Raw genomic sequence first — 24,864 nt, forward strand, 5'->3', positions numbered from 1 at the left:
CCCCCGTCTCAGCCACCCTTCTACGGCGTGTCTCCCTTTCACTAGAGCCGATTCACGTACAGTCACTTCATTTTCCGCACGCTCTCTCCGGCCTGGTGTAAATGCTGGAAAGGAACGCTCGATTGGGAACTTTCGGTTATTGAGCCGGCACATCGGGATCGATCACGCAAGTTGCGTAAGAGGGAAACGCTGGACCGGTGCATCGGCTTCGATTCGAGCTGCTCGCAGCGCAAATTCATTAACTCGTTAACTGGCACGCGAATTTTATGGAATTTGTTCTGCAGATGCGATAAATAGAAATATACCGCGTCATGACCTTTCATTTTTATATCGTACAATGTTGTATCGTACTCGTGCGCATTTCTCTGACGATGTTATCCGAGTTAGTCGCATTGTTGAAAATCCTTTAGTCCGTGAAATTTGTCTTCTTTTAATCTCGTTTAATTCATCGATTTAGTCGACACGTCCGCTGACACGTTTTGAAATTTTCGAAATTTCGTTTTAGTTAGCTACTTTATACGCGTAATTACATCGATCTTCTCTGCTTTTTGTTTTGTGAAGTAACCAACTTGGCAAGGGAGCGGCTCGTTCGATCCTATCGTAACGGCTAGAATAATACGACCATGCGTGGTTGCGTTTCGATGGATTTTGCCTGATGACGGAAAAAATGAAATTTTGTGGTTGGATTTGTGATCGATTTTTGAGCAGGGCGTTGCTTTTTGGAAATAGAGTCGATCATTTATATATGGAAGTTAGGTGAATATAGTATAAGATTGCGTAACATAGCGTAAAAAGCAGATTTAGTTCTGCTTTGATCGAAATGGAATTTTTTATTGATTGTGAGAAATTGGTTGGCTGTGTAAAAGGTACTGTATTTTGGGAAAATAGAGCGAATATTTAGCGTAAGTAGAAGTTGGATAAATATAGTTTTGAATTGTACAACGTGGTGTAATATTAAAGTAGATTAGATCTATATTAGTATTAGAATTGTTCTGGTTTCAAACATTTTGTATAAATAGAATTTCGACGAATGTTATATAAAATCGTATAAATATTTCTCCGACTTCCGATTCTTTAACCGACGACTGACAAATGCAACATAATTAAAGAAGTTAATACAAAGTAACAGTTGCGAATTTACTATAAAAGATTGTTTCTAATATAATTTGACATATTGATTAAAGATTATTCTATTGTTAATTCAAACAAAATAAAATGATATTAAATCAGAGTGTATTTGAAAAATATCGAGATTGAATTTCTATTAATTTCAAGATCTTCTCTTCTAATACCCGCTATAAATATCATATTTAGATTCTTATCAAATTTCTGGGAAACGATAAAATTATTTTTCTACTGTTTTTACACTTAATATTTCCTGATGTATAATTTTATTTACAATAATTAGAACAGGTTTTTTCTTTTTCCAATATAATTTGTTATATGTAAAAATAAGAACTATCTTGTGACGAATTTCTAAAGCCATGCGCATTTCACTAGACGTTTTTATGCAAGATCAATTTTCACATAAAACGGATAGCTCGTCACTGCGAGTAACAAAGAACGACCTAAAAAAGACAGATTTAAATTGTAACAGCCAATGAATATAAATACGCTGGAATAGCTATTTTTATTTAAAAATGGAAAAAAAGAGAAGTTGCAAACTTCGAAATTCTGGATGTCATCGCGTTGCTTTTATCCTTAGCATTTCGAAATTTACCTCTTATTCGAATAAGTATGAATTTAGAATATGAATATACATGCTGATAAGTAATTCGACGTAGAATTATAAAACTGCTGGAAACTTTTCACCAGAAATTTATAATTTTAACTTTACGTTCGCCAATCCACTACCGCTCTTTTACTGAATTTACAGAAATTTCAAATACACAAAATACACGTAATATTAAAATATACAGCCATAAGTAGAAACATCAAGAACGAAACAAATTCCTATTCGCGTTCCATTTGTTCGATCGTATCTGCGGAACTACTTGTTTACCTAAAAATCCACAATCTAATCGTTCGTTAATAAATTATTACACCAAAGAGTCTTAACATTGTCAACTTCGGAGAAACTTGCAGGCAATTTAAACGCGACTAAATCGTCTGTGATGGCGATTTTCTAGCGAAACAGGAACAGGCGCTTAATTATTAAATGCATCGTCGTGTCTGTCAAGTACCGCGGAATATATATCGAGCTATTCAGAGCCGTATGATACGAACAAAATCCCTCAGCGCAGCGTCCTCTCATCGACCAGAGTCGAGTGAAAATGTTGCAAGGTTACAGCCGATTGAAAGCTTTTGCAATCTGAATTTCATTAGAGGGGAAGGGGGCGAGAGGGAAATTTTAAAGGAAGCAGCGAATTTCAATGTTAACAATCAACTGCAGGATGCAAAATGACGTTGGTTACCGGGTTAAAGAGCACCCAATTGCTATACAATTTCCTGCTGAATAATTGATAGCGTGTGTTAAACGAATACACAACGCTTCGAATTGTCGCCGAGAATATTGGTTAATTGGTAACTGGACACAAACAATTGCGCGTAAATACAAGTGGTAATTGTTTTCGCTGAATTTGCAAATAGGAAAACAAATCGCGAAACCTCTACGATCGATGAGCGCGCCAAATCATTATATGTTTATGAGCCGAGCAATTTAATTATTTATTTATTTACCCACGAATTGCGTTGTTCTGTTGAGAGTGGGGATTTTTTATTTGGCGTTGTTTAATAACGGGATAATATTAGTGTTCTGTTGTATACTTATTTGATTAACGAAGATTTAATCGCTAGTTTCCATGGCGAAGATGTGTACGAACTGAGTGACGTGATTAGTTTCAATGCAGTGTGAGTGATAAACGTTGAACGTTAAATTGTTAGACGAATGATTGGTCAACTTTTATATAGATTGTAACATCGTCTTCATATTTTAGAAGAAATTGTTTTTTAAGTCGAATACGTAAATAGTCTAAAAAGTGAAATTAATTCTTAATGTATAATTACGATATAAATATAAATAGAAATTCTTCATTGCGACACCTAAAACTAAGATTAATAATTTTTATTTGTAATTCACGAATAAAATTCTCAAATACATACGATCCTTCGATCATTGAAACTAGTTTCTAGTTTCTCTACTATAATTTCAATTTCGTTAATATCCAAGATTTGCGGAATATTTTAATCGTACGTGGTGATGAGTTAGTTTCGAATTTTTCAAATCAACTTTCAGTTTCATAGCTACACAGTCAACTCTAAAAACTTGACAAAGTACGGAATTCCTCAACCGTAACAATTAAAATCTGGTATAATTCACAATCGTAATTTCAACTTTGATCATTTTCACAAGTATAATATCGTTGAAACAATTTTTAGCCCCTAATTCGTGTCTACGATTTCAACGTTGGAAAATACCAGTAACAAGAAGAGATTTCTCGTTTCTGTTAACTAAAATCCTCCTTCCATTCGCAATTATTTCAACTAAATACGTACAACATACGTCACATTAAACGTTGAACAACTTCACATTCCGTTTCGTCGCAATTATACAAATAATACTGTCGTTGGAAAAAGAAAAGGAGGTAAAGCTTGGGAAAAATTTACATGGAATTGTGCCGTGCGACGAAAAAGAAATGGAACTGCGTGCAAACAAGCAGCTCCTTTGAAAACTGGCACACAATGCGCCGAACGAGAAGCTAACAACACTTTGCTGGCTTCTCTCGTCTTCCCACGGCTCCACCTTTGCTCGCATATATAACGCATTTTCGCCTAAACGACGTCGACAATGCCACGTGAAACAGACGTCAGAAACAGGTCACCGGTGGTTCATGTACGCACGCACATTTGCCCAACCAATCAAATTGTCACGACGTAGCTTTGCGTCCGGTTGCCAAGAACGTTATTCACGTTGCCGCGGTGAATTGCCAAAATCCGCTGTTGATCAACTTGATCGAAAGTATCTCTGGTAGTCGCGGAGGCCTCGTTAGGAACGTCATTTACGTTACAGTTGCAGAATTTTTATTAACTGAACTTTTGATGCTTGAATTCGGTTACCTGAATGCAAGCCATCCTATTATACGAACGAAAAGTAATAGGTAGCGAGGAAAATTGATGAGCTCCTATTGTACGCGAATCCCAATTATATCAACTATTCTACTGCACCAACTTTGAATCTATTCTCGAATGTATTATACGGACGAGCAAAATTGGAATTATACCTGAAATACTATACCCAAGCATCTATCCAATTCGACCATCTTAACTTTTTGTAGAGACACGTGATTCGCAAGTTATATTACGTTCATGCGTCTATATATTTAATCCCTGTTTTAATCCCCAAATTGTGGGACAGCATCATTTGGTTTATGTCCAAGCTTAACGTTCTGCCTGCAACCTCATCTTTACTCACGACGTCCGCATAATACTGGGTCGTTTAAGCGCAGCTTGTGGTCGTTTTTACGTTTCTGAGTTTTAAAAAATCCTCCGAAATTTCGTCGAATACCCTTCGAGTTTCCAGGCTATCATCGAATAGCCATTATTGTCGTATGTTACCTTAATTTTTCAAAGGGAAGTAAACCTTAAACAGAGTTATGGGAAAAGTGAAAAATGATTTCGACCCAGTATGCAGCTGAAGATATACGTAAAATATATATCGGAAATCTGCAAATTGTTGCATGCATAGAAGTGAGTTAAAAATTCTTTCGTTCGAAGCTTCTTTTTTTTTTTTAGAAAAATCGAGTTTGAAATTGGTGTCAACATCGTGTTGACAGCTATTCCGTGGAATTTTCAAATTTCGAAAAAACACAGTAACTGCCGGGATGACAGAAAAATTGACAGTTTTTGCTGCCAAGCCTTCGATTGCTTTATGAATACAGAACTGTTAGGAACCAACGTCTGTGCATTCAGGTAGACACGTCGTAAATCCATAATACAGCACAGAAACAATTGGTGGATATGGGGTTGGCTTCCCCTTGGGCCTAGTCCCTCTGTTGACCTATATCATCACCTTGCTAACCTTCCAGTTATCAAGGGCTAATGTTCCAGATCCTTGGAGGATTATTTATCTTCTGATGATGTTACATCAGCCAGCAGGCAATATGTCATGAATCGACTTGAGCGTTAATTCGGCTAATCTCGTTTTTCCTCGTCATCTTACACCAAATTACGTTTTATTCGCTGGATAAATCAGTTTTGATCTCGTAATCGGAATTTGCATCGAGAATATCAACTGACGTCTTACGTGAAATAATACTGGTTATTATTAATTTATAATTATTATATTACAATTATTATAATTAATTGATTAATACTAATTATAGTTTCATACATTTATCCGAGAATTAAAACGCAATTTGATCGTATGTCATTACGGAGATATTATAAATAAACAAGCCAGGATATTTTCACATAGCGTTTCATAGTTTCATTAGTTGGAAGCCCAGAACAATAAAGATAATTTCTAGGCTGCGCATCTTTACGCAAATACTCATTTTTACGAATTAAAAAAGTGTAAACAAAAGCATAAAAAGTATAAGTTAAAATACCCAGGTAGTGAATGGTCTCATCTATTAAATGTTTTAATCAATGGTCATTATACCGTGTTTTTCGTTCTACGTACCATGTATTACACTTTCGAATTTCCCATAGATGCATAGAAACCCACAGTCTAATCATAATTTTCTACCGATGAAAATATACCGACTATTTATTTTCAAAATAACGTCCGTGTCGCAAAAGCTCCATCTTCTTAACGAAGCAAACTGACAGCCTCGAAAAAACGATCACTGCATCGAGCGGTTCGTTGCAACGCTCTAAGGACGATCGCGAACGCATCGCCCGAGAAACGTAAGAGGAACGATAAATATTACGAGGGCGTTACAGGAGAATTTAGGGGATGTAAGAAATCGAGGTGAAGGGAAGGTGGCGAGAAGAGAGACAGAGAGAAAATCGGTGTATGGTACCGGAAGAGAAGGCGTTTTGCGGGGAAGAAAGAGCTTCCTGGCAGCAGCCGACTTTAAAGGCACTCGGTCAACAAGAGGCGCGAGCCTAAGTCCTTCTTTTGACGACCGTGTGCCCAAGAATACGGGAAATGAAATAATTCGTTCAAACAATCTTCTCGTGAACAGATTCTATTTTTTTATTATTATTTAATTTGTATTTTACAATTTATCCAGCTGGACATTTGGTAAATTTTTCTAACTTAATTGCTAAATAACATGTGAATGGCTACCCCCAGTGGGATATCATCTTTGAGTTTGACTATTTTATTTCTTTAGTGAGGTCAGTGGGGTGTTTTCTTTTTTCTCTTTTTAGAAGAGATTTTACCGACTTGGTCTTCATATCCACATTCTGTGTATGTGTGTATGTTCTGTAACTATCATCCCAAAATAAATCTTTATGACAGTATCACACAACTAAACGAATAATAAAATAAGCGAATAAATCATACGCAAACAACACGTCACAATCTATCAAGTTTGTAAGATTTCTGTCTGCTGGAATAGTAAGACACGTGCCATTTGTTGTAGATACACCCTTAATCCCATTCATCTGCAAATTATTCTACTAATTGAAGGATTTATATGAAACATTATCCTGTGTCAATTTTTCCCTTTCACGTTTCTAGATTCATCTTCATTCCCTTCACGAATCTACGCTATCGATCGAAGAATTCACATCAAAATACTAGCCTTTGTTAATTTTTGTCTTCCACATTTCTAGATACATCTTCGTTCTCTATACGAGTCTATTCTATGAATCGAAGAATTCACATCGGCCACTACTTCTCACGCTAATTTTTCTCACCTTTCCGAGAAGTTTCCTGTTCAATGTACTCCGTATCGTCCTTCAAATAATTTCTGTAACCCGTTCGCTCGGACAAGTCTGGGTAAAGAAACGACGCAAAGAACGAGGTACACCATCGATACACGCCACTTAACGTATCGAACGGGTGGCAATAACGGCAGGGCATAAGCCCTTGTTCTCGGCGCCTAAGATGCCCACCTTCTTCCCTTATCTCGTCGAACGGCAAGAAATTAAGACGGGGATGCCGTAGAGATAAGTGGGGAAATAGAAAACACGAGGAGACCAAGGGGCGGAGGGAGAAAGTCGCGACGAAGAAAAAGGAGGACAACGACGTAGGAGTAGCTGCAAGAAGAAGGTGCAAAACGAGGAAGAAAAAAAAAAAGTGGAGGAAGCAGCAGAAGAAGTACTCACCCCCTGAGGCCTGGAAGCCCTCTTTGCCAGGCCGGGCTTGAAGACACTCGGTCAACAAGCGAGCAGAAGCCCCAAGTCTCTGGCCGGTTTTCCTCCGGCGCGTACGCGAACAGAGAAGGTCGTTACACCGTGAGACGGTTGCTATCACTTCTTCTTCACTATGTGACGCGACGCGACACTGTCACACAGGGGCTTCTCGAGCGTGGCGAGTGGCCCAGGGTAAATAGCCCGGACAGAGAAAAGCTCACTTTTTTCCACCGATACGAACGACGCCTCGAATTTGCTCAAACTCCCAATGAATTTGCCACGAGCGACGACTGCAAGTTATGAGAATTTTCTATGAATTTTCTACTGACGCGAGTGACGTTTGGTATTTATCCTAATTTGTCTGGAATTCCACTATCGTTTAAAAATAATTCGAATTTCGTACGACTTTTTCGGTGATACGCACGACGCTCAGAATTTATTCGATTAGACTCGTGTTCGCGGTGAAATTGCCACTGATGCGAATGGCGCCTAGAGTTTACTTCAATTCATTCGAATTTGTCCGGAATTTTCTAAATGACTTTTCGAATTTCCTCTAGTTTCTTACGAATTTTCCGCTGTGATGTTCGAAAGTTATTCGAATTTTGCGATGAATTTTACGAACGACGCGTAGAATTTATTCGACTTCACTGAAGTATACAGTAAACTTTCTTGTAACGCGAATGGAGCCTCGAATTTACTTCAATTTAGTCGAATTTGCCCGGGATTTTCTACTGACACGGACAACGCTTGCAAGTGATTCAAATTTGCCATGAATTTTCCACTGGCGCGACGCTTGGAGTCAGCTCGAATTTACGTGAAGTCACCATGAATTTTTCACTAACACGAATGATATCCAGAATTTAGTCGAATCTACAACGAATTTTCCGTTGATACGAACGAAATTTCCGCGAAATGAATTTTCTACTAGCGCCTGAAATTTATTGGAACTTTCTCGAATTTCCCAACGATACGACTAAGGTCTGCTACTTACTTGAATTTGCAATGAATTTACAATAAATTTTCCATCGATACGAGCGACGGTCTGGAACGTAGCCAATTTCGCGATCAACTTTCCGCTAAAGCTTGGAATTTGTTCGAATTTGTAACGAATTTACCACCGATACGATCAATGTCAGATTTGAAATAAATTTTCCACTGGCGTTTGGTATCTAGGAAAATGTTGCTGCGAATTTTCCACCGGCGCTTATAATTTACATGAATTTATGGTAGATTTCCCACCGATACCAATAACATCCGAAACTTACTCGAATTTTTCACGGACACGAACTTCGCTACGGATTTTACCGAAACGTGTAAAGAATTATCTCGTCGAACTGTGACGACAGATTAGACGCGACTGGTGCGTCAGTCTGCGGAGAAATCGGTAAGAAAAGAGGGTAGGAATCGGTCACGAGCAACGCGAATCTCTGCTCTCCTCGCAAATAGGAAGTGGGAACGCGTCGACACAGAGCAAAAAAGAAAGACAGAGAGGCTAAGTTTAGAGGGCCGTACACGGGCCTAAACGAAAACGGAAGAGAGAGGATGGCCAACGAAGGAGCGAAGACGAACACAATACACTTTGCACTCGCGCTGTTCCTCTTCGAGACGACATTACTCGTGTAACGGAACGAGAGGCAAGCGGGGAACGTAGGAAGAGAGAATGATTTTAGATTCAGTGCCAGAAAAATCGTCGGCCAATCGCGAACCGACCGCAAGACAAATCGAGATCGCCATCTCGCGGCCAACTGGGGCCATCGAGTGATTTTAATAGACCTTTGTCAGACTGGTCGATGGAGCTTTTCTAACAGTAGAGAAATCATCATTGGCATTGATAACGATTTTTCACGATAGAAATCTTTTATCGTAAGTGAATTGGTAAAAGAGAATATGAAAAATGTCCATTTTTGGGGATTTTGCGAGGTGTGTAGCGAGTTTTGTCGCTGACGATCGCATCTGATCAATCTGATGCATATTTAATAAACTGCGACTGTTCACGCATTTGTGGAAGCTTTAAGGAAGATGCATATGATAAGTAAAAATGTATAAAATATTCAAAACGTGCCATTTATTATAGAATTTAAAGGACGAAGCAAATCCATATTACCATACCTACTTAAATGTTTAATAAAGGTAAGAACATTGTAACATTAATTAAAAGTAAGAACATAAATTTGCATGGATACTCACAGTCTTCTAATTAAAGAGCAAAACTAACGCCATGAATAGGAAAAGATCGTAAACTACAAATCTCGAAAAAGTGACCTGTATCGTGAATGAAACGTGATAAAATTTTCTTGAAATTTAACTATGAGAATTAATCGTTCACACAGGTAAAAATGTTGCAATTCGCAGCAAATGAATAACCATCGTGCAGATTAATTAAACTTTATCGTATTACTAATGGCCTGGAGTATTAAACATTTGTCAGTACGCGTGTTCCGTAATATTCTTTAACGTTCCCCTTAGCCTTCGATCGATCTGAGATCGATGAACGGTAACGAGAATGGAGAGAGAAGCATGAGAAGTTTTGCAGCGATGCAGCAGTATTGCTTGAGAGAAAGTTGGAACAGAAGTTTCCGGGTACGGTACATTAAAGAAACGAAAAGTAAAAAGATACGATAGTGAGATAATAACGATAAATGATCGTGTCGCTCAGGAACCGGGAACACCATTAGTCAAAGCAGTTCTCGTGAAGTTTGCCAGGGATAATCGGCTGAAGTCTGTCTAACGTGTATCGTTTCGTTGCTTATGTAATTACACAATTGACGAATAGAATTCTGACAAGATGTAGCAGTCGTTTCTTTTCTCCATTAAGAATCCTGCATCGTTTACCATTTCAACTCTTCGGTTATAAATCGTAAAGGTAAAAACTCTAATGATTAACGCGCCATGATGAACGATAGATACCTGTGCGAGTGTTTATGACGAAATATTGTTAGCTAATCGCAAGCATTTAGTATCGTTACACTTACATGCGAGTATACTTGTGTACGTTACATCTTGCTGACTTACTTATCTCCAATTGTTAACAAATCACACACCCACACACTCTAACTAAAACAATGAAAAGCTTCCTACATATTATCGGTAATAGCACTGAAATTTTCATGCTACAGTAACAAACAAATGTTACAGAAAATGCAAATATCTGTGGAAACTAATAGGAACGTTTAATAAAGAAAATTAAAGAAAGAGACTTACGTATATACATTATGTACATACTTACTGGTCATTTCAGTGATCATCCCTTCAAGTTGAATGGACTGAATTCGACACTGTGTACTCTAAATCACCAAGCTCTTTAGTACTGCACTAGTTACAGGACCCACTGTATCATGTTACTACTGGAACGTGTCGATCGTCAATGTCAGTTCTTCGACCAATTGAGAGCGACTCTTAAATTGTACATGAAAATATTGACGTCCACTCCATCAAGTTCTTTAGCACTTTACATTGGAGTACTGTACTAATTGTAAGACACACCACATTGTGTCATTATCGGAACACGTCAATCATCGGTATCAGTTGTTCAACCAATTGAGAGCGACTCTAAGAGTGTATACGAAAAGACTTACACACACTCTAAACCATCAAGTCCTTTAGTACTGTACTAATTATACGACACACTGTATTGTGTTATTATTGGAACGTGTCAGTCATCAATCTCGTATCAGTTCCTCAGTCTCAAGAGAACGACTCTTACAATACGAACACGAGGATCGTGACACGCACAGGATCACGTGTCACGGAAATTTAGTTACACGTGATAAGAATTAAAATTATTGAGAAACGGAAAGAACGTTGAGAGGATCACTAAAGAGCGCAAGAAGATCATCCAAAAATTCACAGATCGAGAAAGTGTTTGAGAAAATAGAAAATTATTCAGACGACTGCCATTATCCTTTCGTTTCTATTTTCCCATTAAATATGCTATTCGTTATGTAATGTTATATAATCTATTGAAATCTACATGCAAAGCCAACTGAGAAGCTCTAAATTTCTATTTTCCAATTAACGAACGTCTCCTAGATGCTCGAAATCACTTCTAAAGACCCTCGGTCCGCGCAATGCACACCCTATAGGCGAAACTTCGATGGATTAACCAGTTTGCACGCTGCTTGCTCGAGCGAGAACACGCTCTTACACTATAAATAAGACTTCGAAACTCGGCAGGCTTTGCTGAATTGGTTGCATGCCGACGATGGGATACGCGAGATCCATAGATCCGTTCTCGTGTACACACGAAACGTTTGTCCACGGCGGTAGGACATCGCTGGGTGCTGGTATTGAGGCCCGTATGACATTATCGGCTCTGGCATTTTCACTTATTGTTCGCGTATTGTTCTCTGGCCACCGCTACGTACACTAAGTACAGGTATTGTCGTGGTTGTACGTTATTATCGGTATTCATGGCTGCTTCTCGGATTTGTATTTATGTATACGCGTCCTCCGGTTCCCAACTTCCGTTTTTGCAATCGATCGTTAATGTCATACCTCTAATCTCCATGATCTCGTGGTACACGGGTATTATTACACGATCAGGTTGTTTCTCGATGAATTCTGTTCGTTCGATTATGAACAGGCGAATTGCAACGGCTAGATATTGTTATAAATATTGTAGGTATTAATATAATCAAAACACTGGACGTCATATGTACTAAAAGACACGATCTATGATTTGTAAAATCGATGATTCGTAAAAGTCACATATCGTTCTTCAAATTTTCAATCTGATTCGAACGATTCAGAATATCGAACTTATGAAATTTTGAAAATGAAATCGCGTATTGTAATTTGAATTTTAACACTGAATTTTATCGAATTTAATGTGTATGGTATTTATCATCAGATTTTTTCCTCGGATTATGATTTTTATGGAAGATTGAAATTGCTTCCTGCAGTATCGTTGTTATACGCTAATTACAAACGTAATAATCGTTATAGTTTTTGCTAAATTGCTTCTTCGTCTTCGTGTTAGAGTTTGAACTCCTTTGATTTTCGGTTGGATGACTTTAAGATTTCATAGTGCAAGTTACTAAAGCAAGTTCAGGTGCATCGAGTTAGAAGTGAGTACGCATTAATATGACCATTGTCCCAGCGCGATCGTAAATGTATATAAGCATCGACGAAAATTCAACACTGTCCTTGTGCCTCGAAGTCGGCCAAATGGGATAACTTTGCGCCATAAACTATGCGTAAAATAACGCCGCATGTAACAAAGAGTGGGCCGAAATGCATCTGGCGATACAAACGCCAACTCGAACAATTGGAATTGTTAGAAACACGATACACTGCTGCGTGGAGTAGCCATTTGTGTTTCCAACGATGGAATTGATCACGTGAACTTTTTATTTAAAACATGCAAATGTTTATATAAAAGATCGTTCTTCAGACGAAAATGTATTACTAAATTGAATTACGTTCGTTAGCGTAATGTGACGTTACATGCTGATACGATACAATATGTACAATTGTAATTTGACGAATAAAAAGTAGATTGCAGTTAAACATCGTGTGATCATCGCTTTCCATGAAAATGTATTAGATTGAGAAATGCTGATTCAAACACGTTATAGGCTTCCAAACAAATTATAATGAACCTATCTCATTTTTCGTCGAAATAACATATTTAACGTTAAATGCAGAAATAGGAAATCGCGATTTTTTGATAAGAAGCTTCAAACAACCTATGCTCGTATCGCATAGTTTTCTTATTTACATCCATAGAGTAGACTAAGAAAAATTGGTCAGAGAAATCTGAAGCAACCTATGTAATTAAAATATAGTTTTACGATGTCTTACAATTGAGTCTTTTAGAAACCATACCGATCGACTTCACAAACTAAGAAGCAGAAGAAGATGGTGGATACTACACGCGTTATAAATTACTATTTTTCAAGGTTTATTTTATACCTTGCGACTATCTACGCATCTCTTTACAACGAATAAACCGATGAAGGTAACTTAACTGTGTTGCAAAGCCATGCGTCTATGTGGTAAAATTACGAAATTTACATAGAGTTTCCCGATTTGAATTCTGCGATGCTCAATAATCGTAAAATTCTCCAAAACAAATGAAATCAAAGTCCTCTGGCAAAATCAAATTCACGCGAAGATCCTGCCCGTGGAGGATATGAAACAGGAAATAAATGCAACGAGCGTCTCCAGAAAATAGGATATCGGTCGACTGCAATGGAAATAAATCCGTGACAAATTCCACTGCTGGCTTATATTAAGTTCAGAGGCGGTTGATCGAATCGTTGCTCCAGTAGCCTGTCTGCAACGATAGAAAATACTCGACGGAAGGAGCCACGCGGAAATTACCAGCCATCGCAGGAAGTAGACCGGCTGGTTGGCGAGGGGTGGTTTTTAGAATGTAATTTCTTTCTGTACATGCACGTCGCGGGGTATCCGCAGCGGTATTTCCCGTGGGATGCTTCAGATTGAAGATTACGATGCAGTTATCTTCCTTTAATCCGGACCCATACTCCGGTCTCTATATACCCGGGCTGCGTTCGCTTATAGCTCTTCATTACCACTATACCTCTTGGGATCCATTCGTGCTTGCTAAAGCCTTCGCGGCCGGGCTATTGTCCGACACTCGATCAGAATTTCCCGATTACGAAATCATCGCGGCCACGTTGCGGTCGAAACTTTCTCTGGATCCCGCATCTTGGCGGTTCTTGTTGGAAAAACCGAGAAAGCGTCTCATCGTGTGATAAATAGAAATTTACGCGAAAGATACACTTTTATTTGGAGCTTCTTGTAATCAGTTTGTCTTAACTTGGTATTTTCCAAGTTGGTATTTTTTATATTTTGGAGAGAACCAGTCTTAAGAATGTTCTATTATTGCTATTATTTGAAACCAAGTGTAAAAGATACTCGACTTTAGAATAGTCGTATCTACGATATTAATGAGAACGGTGACTAAATTGATATTTGTGCATCTATGAGAAATTTCGAAATTTCTAGTATAATTTCTTAGAAAATTTCTAATAGGTCTATGATAAAGTATAGAAATAAATAATAATATATAAAGATGTACGGGAAAATACAAAATAATAGGTACATAAAAGTGTACAAAATACCCGAAGCAAAGTGTTCGTTGCAATATTCAAAGATATACAGATTTCTATATAGAGTCCGATAATATTCGCGACGTAACATGGTTTGGTCTGAAATTAACGAGATTCCAAGGATTCGTGGAGCATAGAAAGAAAAGCAGGCTACTCGAGGACAAGGAGAAACGGGTTGTCTGTGGTCAGACACAGGCAGCTTTGCGCAGCGTAACAAAAACTAATATCTTCCTAGTTTCATCGCACATGTATATGTATACTGTAGCGAGCAACTATAGAATCATCAATCACAGCGATCTTATTCAATTATTTACAGAGCATAAAAAGTTTCTTGACAAGGACACGATCAAGTACAGTAACAAAGAATCAACCCTGCGTGATTAATACGTTCGCATCTGTATTAATGGAACATCGTTCGTGAAAATAAAGTAATTAAGATTGTCGTCAGAAATTCGTCTATTTCCATTTTGCACAACGTCGTAAAAGTTCGCAAGAGACAAAGCGTACAAAACATATTTTTTCTCTATCGAAATGATTTTGGTTCAGGAGATCTACTCCTGGAACGTACCCAAACCATAGTTAGTTTTAGAGGAATATAACTGTCTAGCTTTATGCGGACATCTGTTTATCCGAAATTTTGCGAAAGTGCTTGGAAAATACACTAGTTTATTCGTGCTACGTTTAGAAGCGTCACACAACTCGCTCTTTAATTGTTTGTTTCTCTGCATTTGCAGCGTATACATGAATTTTCAAAAATTTCACCCGTAGTACGCGTCATAATATTTATCATTAGACTGTGCTTGTTCACGCTATTATGAGGAATTTTTATACGATAATACGAATGTATCGTCGTTAATTTCAATTAACTTTACAATAAAACTAATAACCTGGCAGTGACATAGATTCCTATCGTCATTCCGAAAGCAGTCTCCGTGGAAATTTCTCACGCGTGGATGAAGCAAAATTCTTGGAAAATTCCATGCTCCCTCCCGATAACTGGCAAAATCTTAAATTAATTCTAAAGGCAGTGAACGGCCGTTCGTAATGAACGTAGACGCCTTCGCGAGGTTTGTCGTTTCCCTCGACTAGATAGCTAGGACGGGCGAAATAACCGAAAACGAGCAAAAGGCAGAGAGGAAATGACAACACGCTAGCGCCAGACGAGACGCGAGGGCAAAGTGGCGTGAAAATAAACTCGGCCCAACCAGTTCCGGCAAAGTTTATTGCATACGACCGATTTTCAGAAAGGGGAACAGAGTAGACGAATGAGAGAACGAGTTTCCTGCCTGAAGAAACAAAAGTGAAGAAAGAATATCACAATCTGACCACCAGCAAATTTCCCTTCGAATAAAAAGTAACACGTAACTGTTTGAAGTAACGAGCCATGCTTTACACTAATTTATTATTTTTATTTCAAGGATAATTTACGAGATGTAACTATGTGTTAAGATAAAATAAATCGATTTAAAATAATATTTTATAGAAGTTAATAGTTTTTAAATAAACTGACATGTTAAATAGTTTAGAGTGGCGGATATAGTGTTTTGTGTGTATTTAAATATCTTTGCACTTCTTTGGATATTAGATGTTCCTTCTGTGTTTGTAATGTAATAAAAAGAGAAAGAAATGAAATAGTCGAAAATAAGGAGAAACAGTACGCGTGTGATCAGACACACTCTACGGCGGGTGTTTTAATTATTTTCTGTAACGCAACCTTCATTAAGCAATCGTAACGTGAAATATTTTTTATAAAATCAGCAAACAATTACATTCGCCAATTTTTCATATTCAGTTAATTTATGACATTAATTGAAAATTCATTGAAATGATTGGAAATGATATTCTTAAAAAGGAGGCAATAAAAGCTCGAATAACATGCAAAGAAATGAATAAAACTTGCCATACAAAGTTTTCAAATTTTTATTAAATTCCTCAATTTCTAAATAACTATTTAGTGCAAAGAACTCTACCAAATAATTATTTTCTTTTCACAAGAAATTTAACATTAATCCGTTACTAAATTATAACTATGTTCGTCCAGTAAGTAAGAAAATATAAAATAGAAATTTGAAAAAATCATTAGTCTAGTAGATTTTTGTCTCACGAGCAAAAAAATATAAAATACAAATTTTGTATCAGCTTCGATATCAGTTTGTTCGCAGAGTGAAAATGAAAAGAAACGCTATGGTAAAATTTTTCGCTTATGGTAAACATCTCTCGTAACAGTCTCAAGGTATACACCGAAGAGAACGACACGTTGCTGTTCCGTATGCAAACGACGTAATTTCGTTAATGGGCGTTACCTAAAACCTAGGTGAAAGCCTGTTATAGCAATCGCGGGAAATACGTTTGTCGCACAACAGTGCGGATAATCGATTAAGCCAGGGGTAGATTCACTTACTCGCTCGTTCTCGCGCCGCGTGGAGCGCGAATTTCGGAATTTCAATTTCAAAGAGAAGAGACACACGAGCTTCCTAAGATGGGGCTACATGCTACAATTTGCAGGGATTCAAGGCTAAGCTTCCACGCTAATAGAAATCTATCCAGTAACGAGCATTCATCCTCGGATCAACTGCTACTCGAACTCGAATCTTGTTGTTCGAACGCTTATTGATTCTTGTTCGCGTCATATTGCAATTTTCATTAATTCTTGTTAGCGAAATTAAAATTAAACGTGAAAAATTCTTAATTAACATTTCATAAGAAACAAAGATGGACAAGTAAAAATAAATATTCATGTTGTTATCTGCTCCCATTTTGCACGTCACTATTCTTTTACTTAATCGCATGTCTATTATGGAACCGTATTACTTTCAGGCTTTAACGAAACGAAATTAATAAATAAATAAAATTTACCAAATGTAATAACATAAAAGAAACATGAGTAACGTGGATTTTTAACAAACAGAGCGTAGTAAGATACTGAATACGATAATTGGAAATATATGAATAAAGAGAAGATAGATGTACTGATTGACTAATAAAAAGATACAAGCTTTTCGTGAAGAATAAACCGAGGATGTAGAAAATGATTATAAAATCCATTTACACTTACGATATACCTTTTATTGTAGGAAATAGCAGGAACGTGCCATATCTAATATAACTTATATATAACAATACAAATACTTCGAATAATGTTTAATCCCTTGTGATACGTCAGAAACGAAAATTCGTTTAAAAAGCTAAAAATCCTACGAATTCCAAAAACAGAGTACCCATCCCTCAAGAGATGAACAAAAAATCATCAAGCTATAGATTTTCTGGAAGATATTAGTTTATACAACCTGCTGTACGTACGTTCTGTCTCACTAATAATCTTTAGAGGCGCGTGCGATGTTGAAGACACAATGGAAAAAGAAAATTCTTCAGGTATTTAACTAGAAATAGCAAAGAACGAAATTCCGTTTGACGAGAGATGACACCGCCAATAAAACTTGGGCGTGTTATTATTTCAACGTGGTAGAAAAGAAAAATTAACCGATCGACTCTGTGGTGAAAAAGATTTGAAATTCAGCGAACTCGAGGAAACTGGCATCGATCAAAGCCTTTCGAAGTAAAAGTACATAGAGGCTATCGAAACGCATCGATTTCACGTAATCGATTCCCCGAAACACCTATTTCGTGACCCTTCTGTTTCACTGTCGAAAGTATTTTTAATTAAAGGGTCGTTTGATAATGGTATTCCGCTCGATACCTCTAAATATTCGCTGCGTTACATTTATTAATTAATTCGCCGCTCACACGCGCACGACCGTTCGTTAAAAATTGCAATAAATCGCAGGGACACTGTCGTCGCGAATATTTTTCGATATTTCGTCGAACGAGAATTTTTCGAAAACGCGAGTACAAAGTACAAAGCAACGTTGAAAAAGCTGTGTCTTAATAACGAAGGTGTCTAAAGGTCAATCAGTGACCTATATTCCAGCATCAGTAATAACGGTTTATGGATATTTTTATATTTTTATCGGGGGAAATTTCCAAGAAACGTTTAGTAAAAAAAAAAATTGTTAATTGTAAGAGAAATGTGGAAGCAATAAACGGTAATATCGTTACTGTGGATTAACGTGAAATAATTCTGAAATAATTCTAAAACGGTTCTACGATAGACGTAATACATTGGATTGATGAAACTTTTACAAGAAATCGTAGGAAATTAAGTTTCTCTAGATTTCTGATTTCTACGGATTAATTTCAGCTTTTACCGGCTGAAATTAAAATCTCATTTTTACTGAAATTCAATTTCTACAATCAATTTTTACTAAAGTATTTTTATTAATAATTTATAGTTAAACTTTTGGAGTTAATTTAGAGTTAAACGAAATTATTCAGCCCATTTGATTGATGATTCACGACGCATAATTTGATAAATATCTATTTAACAAAAAACGATGAAACTTAAGCAGCATAATATGTCGCATAACGAAATTTTTCTCAAATTGAATACATTCTTATGGATCTCTTTTACGTTGAAAAAAAAATGCAAATTAAAATGAAAAACTAAATAAAAGTTCTTATATTCTCAACGATATTAACTCATCTTCAATATTTTTTATATTAATTAAATCTCCTTAAAAATATTGATCACTGAAATTAATTAACCCTTATCACTTCAACAGACAGCAACGCTGTCAAACGCAAGCGACTGTTCTATGTGATCAATCAATATCATTCCAGTGGCAAGAGTTGATAAGTTAAATATCAAACTATTTTCTAATTATCAAATGCTGAAGAAAATAGGTCAACCGTGTAAAAATGCGCTAAAACCTTGAACCGTTTATGCCTGCAACAATATTTACGGAAAATACGTCGCATACGGAACGGTAATAAACTGAAAAGCACCGAAAGTAGCAGCGCTTGGAAAGAAAATCTGGGACAAGTGGACACAAAATAAATAAACAGTAAACAGCGCAGCATTCATATAGCGTACACAATATTACGATGCATGCAATTTCGCCATGGTTACGGCGATATTAGATTAAGGACGTTAAATTTGCGTTTCCTGCATCACGGCAAACGAAATCAATGCCAGCTCTGTTACAGTAATGAAGCATCGATTTTCCGTCCTATCAATTCCAGAAGAATAGCTCTCTGCGATGTTTTGAAACTAAAGACTCTGAGAAAATGTGAGAAAAATGTGAGAAAGTAAACGTGCAAGATTTTAATTCCAAGATTAAGATATTTGAGACGAGAATTAAAATATCTCGAGTTATATGTACAGATTTATTAAGAATTATTGTTCTCCGATTTTCAATTTTTATAATTTTCTTCCCGGTCCATTGTTCAATTACAAATATAGCGCATGATCGTTGCACTTTGTATAAAAATTTATACAAGAACGACAAATTCGTTCGATCAATAGCTGAAATGATTAACGATGAAACGAGCCCCTGGCGCTTATAAGCACAGAGAAGATCATAAAACAAAGGATTAATAGCTCCTTCGTAACTTCACCCTTTGGCCTCAAATGACCAGGTCAGATGCGTTACATGGTTGGACGTTACCTGGCAATTTAACTTCTTTGTCTCAAATGACCAGTCTGTCTCGTTATAGTAATACAGTGCATAAAAAGTGGCAATAAATAAAGTGCGGATTCTTATGTATTTAAAGAAAATTTTAGATAACAAGAACGCACAAAGATACACATAATATGCAAAAATATACAGAATAAATATAAAAAATTTTACGAAGATAAAGGAAATGATTTTTTCATTATCGTATACTATTCTTCTTTTTTCTTTTCTTTATCTGGTATTTTACTATTCCTTACACTGTACAGTACTTTTTATACTATCAAAAATACTATCAAAATACATAAAATAATTAATAACAATAATAATACATTTTTTCGAGAAAATTCTCAATGTCAACGACACAATTGTCCCAAATAAAAATGAACGTAATGGAAAAATGTACGCAATCGTGACACAAAACGCGACCTAAGTCGAGCAACCGAAGGAACGCGAACTCGACCTTAAGGCGGGTTAGCAAACAGGCGAAATCTTTCATGGAGGGCGTGATAAGTCGAGGATGGTGGAGGAAGACCGCGGCTAAAAGTGGTTGAAAATTCAAGAGGTTGTCGGTCTTGCTTGAAAGACGGCTCGCTGACGCTGAAGCTTCGCGATTGTACTAAAAAAAAAAGAAAAAGAAAGAGCGGAGAAATAAAAAAGAAAGCAGTTTACGCGACTAAAAGCCGGAAACTTGGGCGCAAAACATGGTTTGAGAACGCGACACGGAACAAGTATACATAAAACAACGGGGAATATTGCAACGACGAGGAAAGACGGCGTCATTGCGCCGCGAGATTGAATTTCAATCTCCACTCTACCACGATACTTCGTTAAGGACACTCGTTCGAATGTCTCGTGGCTCGACAGAGCGAGCAAAATCGCTGGCAGAGATACAGTCGATCGTAAATGAAACGAATGCAACCAATTATTGAAGATTTATGGCATATTACTGATAAATTCAGAAAGTATAATTTTTCGATATTATAATATTTAACTACTTCGTTCTACTGCGTCGTATCTTCAATTGCTAATTACTACTACATCGTAGCGTTTGTTCGTATACGATGGACATTAGAGTCTCGGTTATTCGAGTCTCGTACAAACCAAGTTTCGTATCATCCGAGGTGTTTTGAATTTTAACACATTAACTTGATGGTTTTGGAAATTTTAACAGCAGAAGTACGGAAGTGTAACTAGTCGGCTATTGTGAGAGCGAATTAATCGATTAAACGATTAATTAAATCTAAATATATGCACAACGTTACATTATCAAAATGTTTTCTATGATTTTATTATGATTATATATATATCATATGACCCTTCCGTATTATCCTAATTTTCGATTATCCGATGATTCACATCGTGGGATAATTCCAGTGCAAGAGATTCTACTGTACTCGTAATAATTTTATGGAGGGAAAACATAAATAAAATTGTACGTCAACTCTCTCCTTAAACATTCAGGTGATACGAATTTTTCTTAAGTAAATACTATTATTCAAATTCTCCTCTAATTTATAACATATAATTTATAACATGAAACATGCAGAATTATATGCAAAAATATACTTTCGTTAAATGAGTCGTAGTTACATATACCATCAAGATTATTATTTTGCACGATAGAAAAGATCATAACAATAATAAGAATACAAGAGAAAGAGAGAGGAAGAGTAAAGAAAGAGGTATTGAGAGGGTCAGGAGACGGCAGAGAGGATGAAATGAAGAAGACACCGTAGGACTCTACAAAGACCACCCCTCAAGTAATACAGTTTTTCCGTGTCAGGAAATGGTCGTATCCACAACATGAAGTAATAGAGAAGTTTTTAGGAGTATTACCATGCTGAGCCACGCATAACGCGACACTGCGGACACTCAGGTATGCATAAAGGTATTTTCTCGTGTCGCGAAAAGAGAAAAAGAAACAGGAAGATCAAATTATAACGAATTAGCACGATTATTACCATAGTGCGTTTCGGTACTGAAAATTTCGCCACTGTTCTAATCGATTCATGTTAGACTAGCCTCTAATTACAGAAACAATAAACACGTGTCAGCTAGCAAGGAAAATATACGGACAATTGTAATCCTCTCGTTTCATTCACATTTACAGCTAAATTTAAATTCGTCGAGAACTAACTCCTACAATTTATTTGGCGCTCTAAGAACGCTTAAACGCGCTTATTCGCTGCAACTAACATAGGTGACATCTTCATAATCAACTCCTCGAAATATATCCACCGCTAGAGGGTGAACGAACTTATCATTCAACCTAATAAATTTCTCCCATGGACTATGCCGCTCCTTCCTCACGAGGCCTCGATTCAATTTTAGAGCTAACTTGTGCTGTGTATATAGCGCGCCTTGATTTCCTTGCTCAAAAGACTCAATCTTACACGCGCTCTTTCTCTCTCTGTCTATTTGTCTGTCTCTCTCTCTCTCGTGCGCGCGCGCCCTCGCTCTATTTCTCTCGGTAGAGCAGAGAAACACTGGTCGGGCGAAACTTCGCGGGTAACGCGATTTTCAGGTAAATTTCACTCGTCAACATTGCCATTAGGGCTACACGCCATGGCTCTTAGCCGGAGTACTGCGGATTTAGTCCAAACACGCCGCCTCTGCTACACGACCACGCTATAAGCCACTTCTCAGCTACTAACTGGTCGGTGTGCGATCGCAAAAAGCCACCCCTATGGGTACATCGTTCATTCCGACCACGGAAATTCGCGGTACGTGCGACCGTATGAAAGAATCGCTTGTCACGGTTTCCCTAAACCAAAGTCTCGTTCGAGGAATGCTCCTTTGTCAGATGAGGACGGAACGAGTATATCTTGACCGCTAGTTTCCCGATTTTTTTGTCGCTTTCGAAGAAAATTTGTTCTTTTCTTTCGTCGAGTACGAGTTTCTACGCTTTGTTAGTTAATATGCTTAGTTATAAGGATTGATACTATTTTGTCGAGAATGTCGACTTAGTTTCTATTATTTATGGACTTACTATCTACGGATTATTATCAAAAACAAGCGAGATATTGCAGGTGATAAAATTAGGGTAGGTTAGCCTGTATTTTTCAGTTTTCAGTTTTCAGAAGTAGGCGCATTAATTGTCAGACAGGGCTTTTGGAAAGCTGAATAACCCGTTGCAAAAAGTGTCCACGCTTTCTCCATATCTCGCTACAAAACCATTTTAAAAGTTGCAGAAACATATACACGCGCAAATATAATACCTATAATTTAGAATAGAAGTGAATGCCATATTTCTGTCGCAGCGAGTGTCTTTTTTTTACGAACTTCCTCTGAAAGAGTATTAAATCTTTTTCTCTAAAAATGCTGCGTACTTAAAATTCATATCTTCCTTTGTACGATAAATGTTTGAAACGCTGCTGTCTAAAATTAGCAAAAAATTCTTGATTACATTTCTAACTTAATTTAAACTCGCCACTAAGGTGCAGCATTTTATTCACATTTCACCGAATATACTAAAGTTTCAATCCAAGTGAAACTTCACGTACGAGGATTAAAGCAGGCTTGATTTAATTAATCTTGTTTACAAGTCTATGAATCATTAATCAACTAAACGATAAATGTCTTTGTTTTCGTTACGACTGACCTAACATTTTATATTACGTGCAAAATTATACGTATCAATATTATAATTAATATTTATATAATTACAATAACAATATTGCAATATTATATTATTACTCGTATACATATTATGGCCTTCTTGGAGATCCGAAAAAATGCCTTCTAATTATCAATAAAAATATCAATTAAAAATGCAATACAGCCGTGAAAAGCTTCGACAAGATGATAATTCTAAAATCAAATTATATGCACTGATTACGTAACTTGAATGAAGATCGTAAAAAAGACATTCTCAGCGGTTACAGTACGTTTGAAACAATCTAATGACGGTCCGGCAATGATTCTAATTACCGGTATAATGTTACGTCGTAACTAACCATACACGTCACATGAATATCACCGAGACTTTATCGCCTTGGACGCGTTGGAAATTGAATAAGAGACAACGTTACGCTGCACAGGCGTACGTGAATTATAATTAGGAGCAGAGGGACGAATCTAGTCGCGTTAATCGAAGAAAAACAAACTCCCTGTTCGAGATTTTTTCCCTCGCGCGGAATAAAACGAAAAATCCAGCGGGCATAAAGAAGGGAAATTCTTTAGATTAACAGAGATTAGGGAATTAAGCGTTGTTTATTAGCAAATTCAGCGTTACTATTTCGTTCGTTCCTCCGGCTCCCTCGTTAATTATACCGTTCCCATTGTCGGGCAACGGGGCTATTTTCAGGCAAATGAGAATGCATAGCAGTTTGTGCGTATAAATGAATTTATTCGTCGGCCGAATGCGCGGAAGCACCGATTCAATTGACTCTCAGACGGTGTTGGGACTAGTTAAAACTTAAGCGGAATTTAAATTTGAATTTTGCCGCGCTATCGGGAGCCACGTTAGAATCCTCGGGAAGATTTAATCAAGACATTCAGCTCGTTTCTCTTTGTTGGGAAAATCGTATAAATCTTGAGGTATGAAATTCATCATTCATTACGAGATCTTATTAAAGTCAGGTTGTTTGATTATTTTATTTGACATTTTATACCGTCGTTTCGTCCGGATCTTTTCAACATTTCACAAGATTCTAATTTCTACGGTTCAATCTTCCACTTGGGTAATATCGTTGCTTCTTTTATCTCAATTAAATACTACAAGCATTATAACTGACTGGTTTTCTCAGATTACTATGTTCGTTTTATAGGGCAACATGATCAGAGATTTGCCGTGTTCTTTTAAACGCATAGAATTCAAATGCAAATTAAATCGAGGAGCTTCGTGGGAGGAAAGTTTATAAAACAAAGTAGTAAATCGTGTCTGCTTGAATCGATAATTATAACAACTCTTAAGCAACTGTGTTCTTTTTACAAAATAATAAACAGGCTACGAATGATGGAATGAACGAAGGAACGCGAATGAACGGATGAATGAAGCGTAGTGGGAAGAGTATTTGTAGAGGATCTAG

General features: G+C 37.0%; 1 long non-coding RNA gene across 1 annotated transcript in view; it reads right to left on the reverse strand.

Annotated features, from left to right (window-relative positions):
• Nucleotides 1-7,226: 7,226 nt before the first annotated feature.
• LOC138184458 (uncharacterized) overlaps nucleotides 7,227-24,864 on the reverse strand; it is a 43,509-nt gene continuing 25,871 nt past the window's right edge. Inside the window, exon 3 of the long non-coding RNA XR_011174319.1 lies at nucleotides 7,227-7,535. This is a non-coding gene — a long non-coding RNA (uncharacterized LOC138184458). The remainder of the gene's footprint in view (nucleotides 7,536-24,864) is intronic.

The sequence above is a fragment of the Bombus flavifrons genome, chromosome 10, assembly GCF_040668555.2.
Source record: "Bombus flavifrons isolate JBK064 chromosome 10, iyBomFlav1_principal, whole genome shotgun sequence".
Taxonomy (NCBI): Eukaryota; Metazoa; Arthropoda; class Insecta; order Hymenoptera; family Apidae; genus Bombus; species Bombus flavifrons.